General features: G+C 46.8%; 1 protein-coding gene across 1 annotated transcript in view; it reads right to left on the bottom strand.

Moving 5' to 3' along the window:
* The window catches only part of Slc25a51 (solute carrier family 25 member 51), a 10,889-nt gene extending 5,303 nt beyond the window's left edge, over nucleotides 1-5,586 (bottom strand). Inside the window, exons 1-2 of the mRNA XM_028770230.1 lie at nucleotides 5,540-5,586; nucleotides 1,795-1,906 (exon numbers count right to left, since the gene is read on the bottom strand). The gene's annotated coding sequence lies outside the window, so the exon portion shown is untranslated. The remainder of the gene's footprint in view (nucleotides 1-1,794; nucleotides 1,907-5,539) is intronic.
* Nucleotides 5,587-8,243: the final 2,657 nt, after the last annotated feature.

Raw genomic sequence — 8,243 nt, 5'->3', positions numbered from 1 at the left:
CACACATGCATGCACACACATGCATGCACACACATGCATGCACACACATGCAAATATATTTTTGAAAAAGACAACAAAGACTCAACAACCATAAAACACAAGCACCGGCGGGACTGTGACACGAGGCCCACGCACTGGAAAGACTATAAAGTAGTCCAGTGCTACAGGAAACAGTGTGGACTATAAAGCAGTCCAGTGCTACAGGAAACAGTGCCTCCTAGCTGTGGACCTGCAGTCAAAATCACCAGTAGATATGCTCACAGCACCGCTACCCAAGACATGGAAAGTTATCAATCTAAGCCACACTGCAAGGTCTTCAATGGGAAATGAAACCAGTTGGACAAAATATCTAGTTCTTCAATTTGAACAAAATCAAATGCCTGTTAAATTCTTCAAGATTTTCCTACATTACCACACTATGGTGCTAAAAACTGCTAATAGTCAAGACAAAAAATGTTAAAGAGAATGAAGAAGGCAGAGGCCAGGCCCAGAGAAGAATCAGAAACTGTAGACCTGCAGCAGAATACAGAATACACACAGCCAGAGTTTCCCTCTAAAACCAGCTAAGGGGAAGTTTTCAGTCTCCCGCCCTCTTCTGCACCTACAATCGGAACTTATCTTAAACTTCGGTCAGATGTTCTCAGGTAGCTATGAAATGGTCACAGAGACACTGGAATCAGAGCCTAAGTAACACACACGAGCCTTAGAACCTACTAGTCACCTGAATTAAAATCCAAGCTGCAGCAAGTCATGGTTGTGTTGTTTGTAAGACAGGGAAGTTACTCATCCCAGAGGCTGGCTCAATTCACTGAGTGAATTTGAGAGCAGAGTACAGGAGGGGCTCAACAAGACTCAACTGTTACCCTTCGCTTCTGAAGGACTTGTTTGATATATAGATGTCCCTCAGGTTGCATCCTGATAAGTCCATTATGGGTAAAAATAGCATGTGAAAAGTGCATATATTTATTTTTGGTACTGAGGACTGAACCCAGGGCTTCATGCATGTTAATCACATTCATTGGTTCATTCATCCCACATCCCTGACAGTTAAGACTCCTAATAGACCTGGGAGCACTGGCTGCTTACCTTTCTGACTGTGTGGCTAACAGAAGCTTTGGTTCACTACTGTGTCACATCAAGAGAGCATAGTGCCTTATGTCACCAGCTAGTGAAAATTCCTTAAGGTGCAGTTCCTACCAAACACACATTACTTCTGCACCACGAGAAGTCAATAGGGGTGATGATGTTGCTCACTGCGCACAGAAGAGAGAGGCACAGCACTGCGAGTGGAGCTAGCTAAGTCAAAGCCTATCCCACTAGCTAGCCTTAGAGCACAGGATGACGCCTGACTTCCCCTAAGTAACATTTGCCAGGATCTGTTGCTCAATCTGGTGCTCGACAAGCCAGGGCCCAGCCACTGAGCCACCGTCCCCACCTCCATTCCGTAGCATTCTACGGTCCACTCCCTGAGATCCCAGCTTCTGATTTTCACATCAAGTTCCAGTGTCTATTCCACTGGCTTTGGAAGAGCAAATCTGTGTCCTTTTCCTTGTCCTGTGGAACAACTTCAATGCTGCCAACATTACTTGGTCCTTTATTTTTGTTTATTTTGTTTTTTTGAGATAGGGTTTCTCTGTGTAGCTCTGGCTGTCCTGGAACTTGGTCTGTAGACTAGAGTGGCTTTGAACTACAGAAACCCAGCCGCCTCTGCCTCCTGAGTGCTGGGATCAAAGGCGTGGCCACCAAGGCTGGGCTTCAACATTACCTGTTCCTTTAAAGCTTACAAGATATTACCTGTGACATCAGCTGAGCCTGGCACTGAAGAGGACAGCTTTCTGGGAACTTTGCCAGTGTTTTCCATTGTTAGCCTTCTCTCTTCTGAAGTCACTTTTGATAGTTGCATTTCCTTTAAAAAAAAAAAAAAAGCAAAAAAAGGTGGTTTAATTTCTATATTTATATAAAGTTCATTATGTTTGTGGGGGCCAGAGAGATGGCTCAGAGATCACTAGCATCTGAGACATACTATTTTCCTTTTTTTTTTACTTTTTCAACAGTGTGTCTATGTGAGGCCCCTCTGCAGCCCTTACCCTTTCTCACTGTAGCGGCTTGTAAGAGCATGGTGACTAATGCTCCACAGCACTGAGCTCCCTCGACACTGAGCCTGTTAATGGCTAACTGGTCAGTCCTCCACAGCCATGCTCTTTACTGCTCCAGTTCATAGGCAGGAGGTAAACACTTTGCTAGTTTGAGACCAGGCCTTGCTTTAGTTTGGCCCAGGCTGACTATAAACTCCTAAGTCTCCTGCCTCAGCCTCTAAATGTTATAATTATAGGTACTACCAGGCCTGTCTAAAAACTGGTTTGTTTTTTATTTTGGATTTTTTTTGATTTGTTTTGAGACAGGGTTTGCCTGTGTAGCCCTGGCTGTCCTGGAACTCTATTTAGACCAGGCTGTCCTCAAGCAGAGGCCCTGCCTCTGTCTCCTAAGAGTTGGGATTAAAGGCGTGCACACTATACCCAGCTAAAAACTCTTATTAGTACTACAACAGAAGACTAATGCTTACCAACTTAGATTAAGTTAGATTTTAAAAACTAAAACCTGGAGCAGAAATGCCAGATACTAGATAATGTCTTGTTCTTTTTACTGTCATGGTTAATGTTAAAATCAACAAAATCCCTGAGTGTGGTTGTCCAGGTCTTTAACTCAGCACTCAGAGGCAGAAGGATCTCTGAGTTTAAGAACAGACTGGCACTGGAGAGATGGCTCAGCGGTTAAGAGCACTGACTGCTCTTCCAGAGGTCCTGAGTTCAATTCCCAGCAACCACATGGTGGCTCACAAACATCTGTAATGGGATCTGATGTCTCTTCTGGTGTGTCTGAAGACAGCTACAGTGTAGTGTACTCACATATATAAATCTTTAAAGGCCGGGCAGTGGTGGCGCACATCTTTAATCCCAGCACTTGGGAGGCAGAGGCAGGCGGATTTCTGAGTTCGAGGATAGCCTGGTCTACAGAGTGAGTTCCAGGACAACCAGGACTACACAGAGAAACCCTGTCTCGAAAAACCAAAAAAAAAAAAAAAAAAAAGAACAGAACAGCCTAGTCTACATATCAAGTTTAGGACAGCCAGGTTTACATAGAGAGACCAGGCCCACATCTCTACCCTCACCCCCCAATTTCACAAAAACATTTAATGTACTCAACCATACACTATTCTAACAATTTACAAATTCAAAGACTACTTCAGCTTTACACCATGCACACTTATTTACAAGGTGTCATCGTCTGGCTCCGGCTGGCCTAGAGCTCAGTATGAAGCAGGGGCGGTGAGCACTGGCCAGCATGCCCAGCTAACAGCGGCCTGATGGTCTAAAGTCATCATCTAGCAGCTGCTTACAGCTGTGTCCTGAAGAAACTCAAGGCATTAGTGTGCTTTCTCAATCCCTTTGCTCAGCTCTGGGACGCTCAGCAGACTGCTTCCCAGCTTTCTGTTCAATCCTCTACACTACAAAACAAAGGCCACATTTGCTCATCGATTCTACCCAATTAGTTCTTTTTTTCTAATTTGCAAAAACAAAAATTTGCAAATTAAGGTTGCTCCATTTAATCTGTCATGGCTATAATGGGCCTTGTTGGTCAGCAAACAGAAAACAGCCCAGGTAGTCAGTCATTTACAGACCTCTCTACAAACTACCATAAGAAATTTTGGGAATATTTTTGATCACTTACATTATTAGATATTAAGAGTTCTATATAGAAAAAAAATATTCCTTTTTTTAGACAGGGTTTCTCTATGTAGCCCTGGCTGTCCTGGAACTTGCTCTGTAGACCAGGCTGGCCTTGAACTCAGAGATCCACCTGCCTCTGCCCCAGGCAGAGTGCTGGGATTAAAGGTGTAAGCCACCATGCCTAGCAAAAAAAAAAGTAATGTTTTGCACACCTCCCAGATTCAGACTTCAATCATTCCTGTCGGCTGCACCCGGCCCACCAGGGCGGCCTGCCTAGCTTCTCTTTTTCTGGTTATGAGCCTTTCACAGCTGAGGCAGCTCTGCAGCCTGTGATAAGTGTCTTAATGCAGCAACAAGAAGCAGAGTCACTGCGCAATGTGCTGGTAAGAGTTTAGAATATGGGAGCAGGCAAGACGGTTCATCAAGTAAGGAGCTTACTGCCAATCAGCACAATCTTACTTGAGATGGAAGATTCTGGAAAGTTGTCCTCTGACCCCATTCAAGTACCTTGGCACATTAGAGACCACCAACCCATCTTTTGTTTTTTTTAATTTTAAAACATGGTATGTTTGATTACTACACTCCGATCACTGGCTAAACTCGGATGAACTGGTTTCTATTTAAATTTCTCTGAATGATAATCCTTTGCAACTTACTATAAAATGTATTCACAATGATCTCACTAGTTTGCTGTAAGGCACCAAACCTAGCAGAAGGGAGCAAAATCCACTTTGATCCAACAAGGGTCAAACTTCTGTGATGTAAGAAACAGTATAAATTCTAAATAGCCTATGTAAATTTCGGCCCACAGGGATATGCAAAAGCCAGATATGACCTCAGTACAAAGTCAAAAAACAGGGCAAAGGGTGACTGTAATTCTCAAAAGATGTGAATTCCAACTAGTCAGCAGGTCTGAGTCAGCACTCAAAAACAGGGTTAGGCAAGGTTCAAGTGCTAGTTACAGCATGATTTAACCACTGCAAATACAAAGCAACATCTGTGACAAAAATCCACTATCTTAGCTTCCTTCCATCTGACAACCGTGACTAGAGTCAATTCTTATCAGAAGTGTCATGTCGCCCTAAGAAACACTAAGGGTGACTCTGGTTTGTTTCTCATGGGCCCTGGATCCGAGTCTTCAAATCCTTTCAAAGCAAAGCCGCCAGAGGTCCATTTTGGTATGATCACTCCACATACAGTTCAATCTTCTGTCAACAGACTACAGGTAAAAACAGACAAAACAGAAGGTGGGCACTAGGACCAGCTGGGCAGCTGGTCCAAGCTGTAGGGGCCAAGACAAAGGTTAAGCTAAAAGTCGTAAACATGGCTGAGGTGCTGACACCCTCTACCTAAGCTACATACAACAATCCGCACAGAATGGAACAATTGTCGCCCGCCCACCCGCCCAGCTTAGACTGTTTACTGCGCGATGAAACATGGTGTCTCAGAACGAGCATTCTCCAGGCTTCCATTTGCCCACTCAGTGAGGACCGAGAGGCGCTGGGCGGAATCGCCAGCCCCACGGGGTATCACGGGCCGCCGCGATCCCGCGGGGCGCAGACAAAAGGAACCACGGGCCACCGCGATCCCGCGGGCCTGCGGCTCCCGAGCTGTGGGCTCCTCCCTGCCCGAGCGCGCCGCAGCACCACAGGCCCCTCGGCCGGAGCCGGGCCGCAGCTGGCAGGCCCCGGACGCGATGCGAGCGTAGGACCTGGAGCTCGACAACCCGCGGCCCTGCTTCAAGCCTCCCTTCTCTCTGGCCAGAAGCTAAGGCACACGGGCCGCCGCTTCCTACCCCACCCAGGACTCACCCACGGCCCGGGGCGCCCGCCCGCAGGACGGCCGGCGAGCGAGCCCGCGCCCGCACAGGCGCAGACCGACCCGACCGAGACAGGGGCGGGGCGAAGCGTCGTCGGACCACGTGACCAGGGAGGGCCCCGCCTTGCTCGGCTCTGGGTATCCCCGTGGCTGCCCCGAACTGCTTTGGGCCCCGTAGTCAGTCTTGTCACACCTTTTGCCAGGCCAGGAGAGTGCCGCTAATTTTCCCGGCCTTAAGCTGAGGTTATACGGTGGCCTCGTTGTGCCATAAAACACAACGCAAGCGCGTCCTCTAGCGTGTAGTCTGTGAAGAGCCAAGGCTGTAGATAGCGCGTGCGTGGAAACGCGAAAGCTTCTGATGAGGTGTTCTTAAAGCTTGGTGGAGAGCTCGTTGTCACCGCACTTCTCAGGACACCTGTGCGTACATGAGGTCATACAGCTAGCCTCACACAATTTGTGGGGTCTTGGAAGGAGCACTATGCTGTGAGTTAGGAGAGCCAGGTCAGAATTATAGCCGTGGCAAGCCCTTGAGTGACTTTAGGCAAGTTATCTGTCTCTTCCGTGCATGGGTTCCTCAGTGTTGTGACATTCGAACAGTGTTTCTGATTTGCAGAGCCACAGGCGACAAATGACAGTGGACAGAGGGACAAGGGCAGCCTTCGTGGGCAGGCTCTTTAGCAGACTCCTGGATGTGCGAAGTGCTTAGGACTGGGACTATCTCACCGTTACTTACCGTCTCTAGGTGGGTGACCCAGCCTGCTCAGTGTTTACGGGCTTCTGAAGGTGTCGGAAACCACGCCTCCCCTCCTAGGTCACGCCTCCTAGCGTCGGCAAACAGAAGTGTGGATCTTGTTATTGCAAAGAATCCTTAAAGGAAGTTTATCTAGAGATCCATTCAATCGAATTCCTAAGAGGAAAAAATTTACAAAACATTTCTTTTTAAAAGAAAATAGATTTACTCTACTGTTAGCACATGTGTATAGATACCCAGAGAGGCCAGACTAGGGCTTCAGGTTCCTTGATCCTGGAATTACTAAGGGCTGTGTACTGTCCCGTGTGGGTGCCAGACTCAAGTCCTCTACAAGAGCAGTATATGTTAACAACCGAGTGACCAAGCACCCAACCCTCAAGTCTTAAAATAAGTTCATGATTTTGTGTTGGGCCACACTGAGAGTGTCCTCGGCCACACATACAGTCATGGCCCCTTGAGGAGACAGATACCTGCCAGCCATGCGGCAGTTATCTCCAAGGGAGTTCAGAGTCTGATGGACTCAAAGCCCACAAATGCGGAAGTATAAAGGGCTTTCCCCTTGAAAGGATCCAGGGGCAGATCCACGGGTAAGCGGTGTTTGAACTGGGCCTCAGGATGAGTGGATGGAATATGGGCCAGTAAAGGAAGTCACCTCAGCAGTGGGAAGGAATAAGAGTAAATGTCAGATAGTGAGCCTGTTAGTGTGAACCTCCCCTGTCAAAGGCACACGGGACAGGTTTTTGGATCACAGAATAATGACAAGGCCACATTATGGTTTAGAACAGTCAGGCAACAATTGGGGAAAGGACATTTACCTCAAAATTATGTTTGCTTTGGCTTCTATGAATTTCTATTCAAATGTATTATTCAAAAAGCAAAGAAACCAGGCAGGTATCCAGTGTGTTCATAAGCATAAATAATTAATTTCAGATTAGAACGAAAAGGTTATTCTCCTGTGGGGGGAAACATAAAAAAGACAAGAAAGACTGAAATTAAACATACAGTTGGGGTGTAACTGATGCAGAAGTGTCCACTCCTCATCACCAGAATGCTCATGTCTGGCGTGGAGCCAGCAGGGTCCTGTTGTGCTACAGGCCACAGTGCAGGCCTTTAATTTCTTGTCAGAAGCCTCTAGGGACTTTATTCATTGTTCTTGAATATCTGTGAAGATGAGCACTGCCTGTTTTTAAATCGAGAATTCATCATTAGGTTAGCTTTCCATTTCCATCCCCATTCATTCTTCTTCCATCTTCTGTGCGTATCCTAAATGGTTCTGCCTCCACACGGGTCAGACAGTGTCCTCCAGCCCAGGGATGTTCAAGTCATTGCTCAGCTTAGATGCCTTCCCAGGCAACCCATGTCTTAACTTGGCACACAGGACAGTCCAGAGTCTGGCTCTTCTGCCTTGCTGTGACCTTCTCCCTAGCTAACCTTCTGGGATGCAGCCCTGTGCAATTGCTCATGTTTTGCAAATCCTTGTGTTCTATAAACCTTGTCCTTGTCACCATTGTTTCACCCAACATAGTAGCCCGGCAAGGTCCTATTGCTCTTCCTCCCAAGGCTTTCCCTGGTCACCTTGGGCAAAATTTACTCCTCTTGCTTGTCTCTTCCCAGACACAGAGAGGTCAGAATGTTAAGGTTACCCATAAAGGTGTCTTTTTCCCACAGACAAACCACAAGGACAAAATGTTCTGACTCATTCTTGGCTCTTTGACTCAAATGTTTGTTTGGCTCCAAAGGAAACAGATGTTTGCCAATATTATGAAGGTGGTGGTGCACTCCCTTAATCCCAGCACTTGGGAGGCAGAGGCAAGCAGACCTCTGTAAGCTTAAGTTCCAGGACTCTGCCAGGGTTATACAGAAAAACCCTGTCTCAAAAGAAAAGAGAAGAAAAGAAAAGAAAACAAGAAAAAAGAAAACAAAAGAAAAGGAGGGGAGGGGAGGGG

The sequence above is a fragment of the Grammomys surdaster genome, unplaced genomic scaffold (assembly GCF_004785775.1).
Source record: "Grammomys surdaster isolate TR1022 unplaced genomic scaffold, NIH_TR_1.0 199, whole genome shotgun sequence".
Taxonomy (NCBI): Eukaryota; Metazoa; Chordata; class Mammalia; order Rodentia; family Muridae; genus Grammomys; species Grammomys surdaster.
This window is presented reverse-complemented; position numbering and strand designations above follow the sequence as displayed.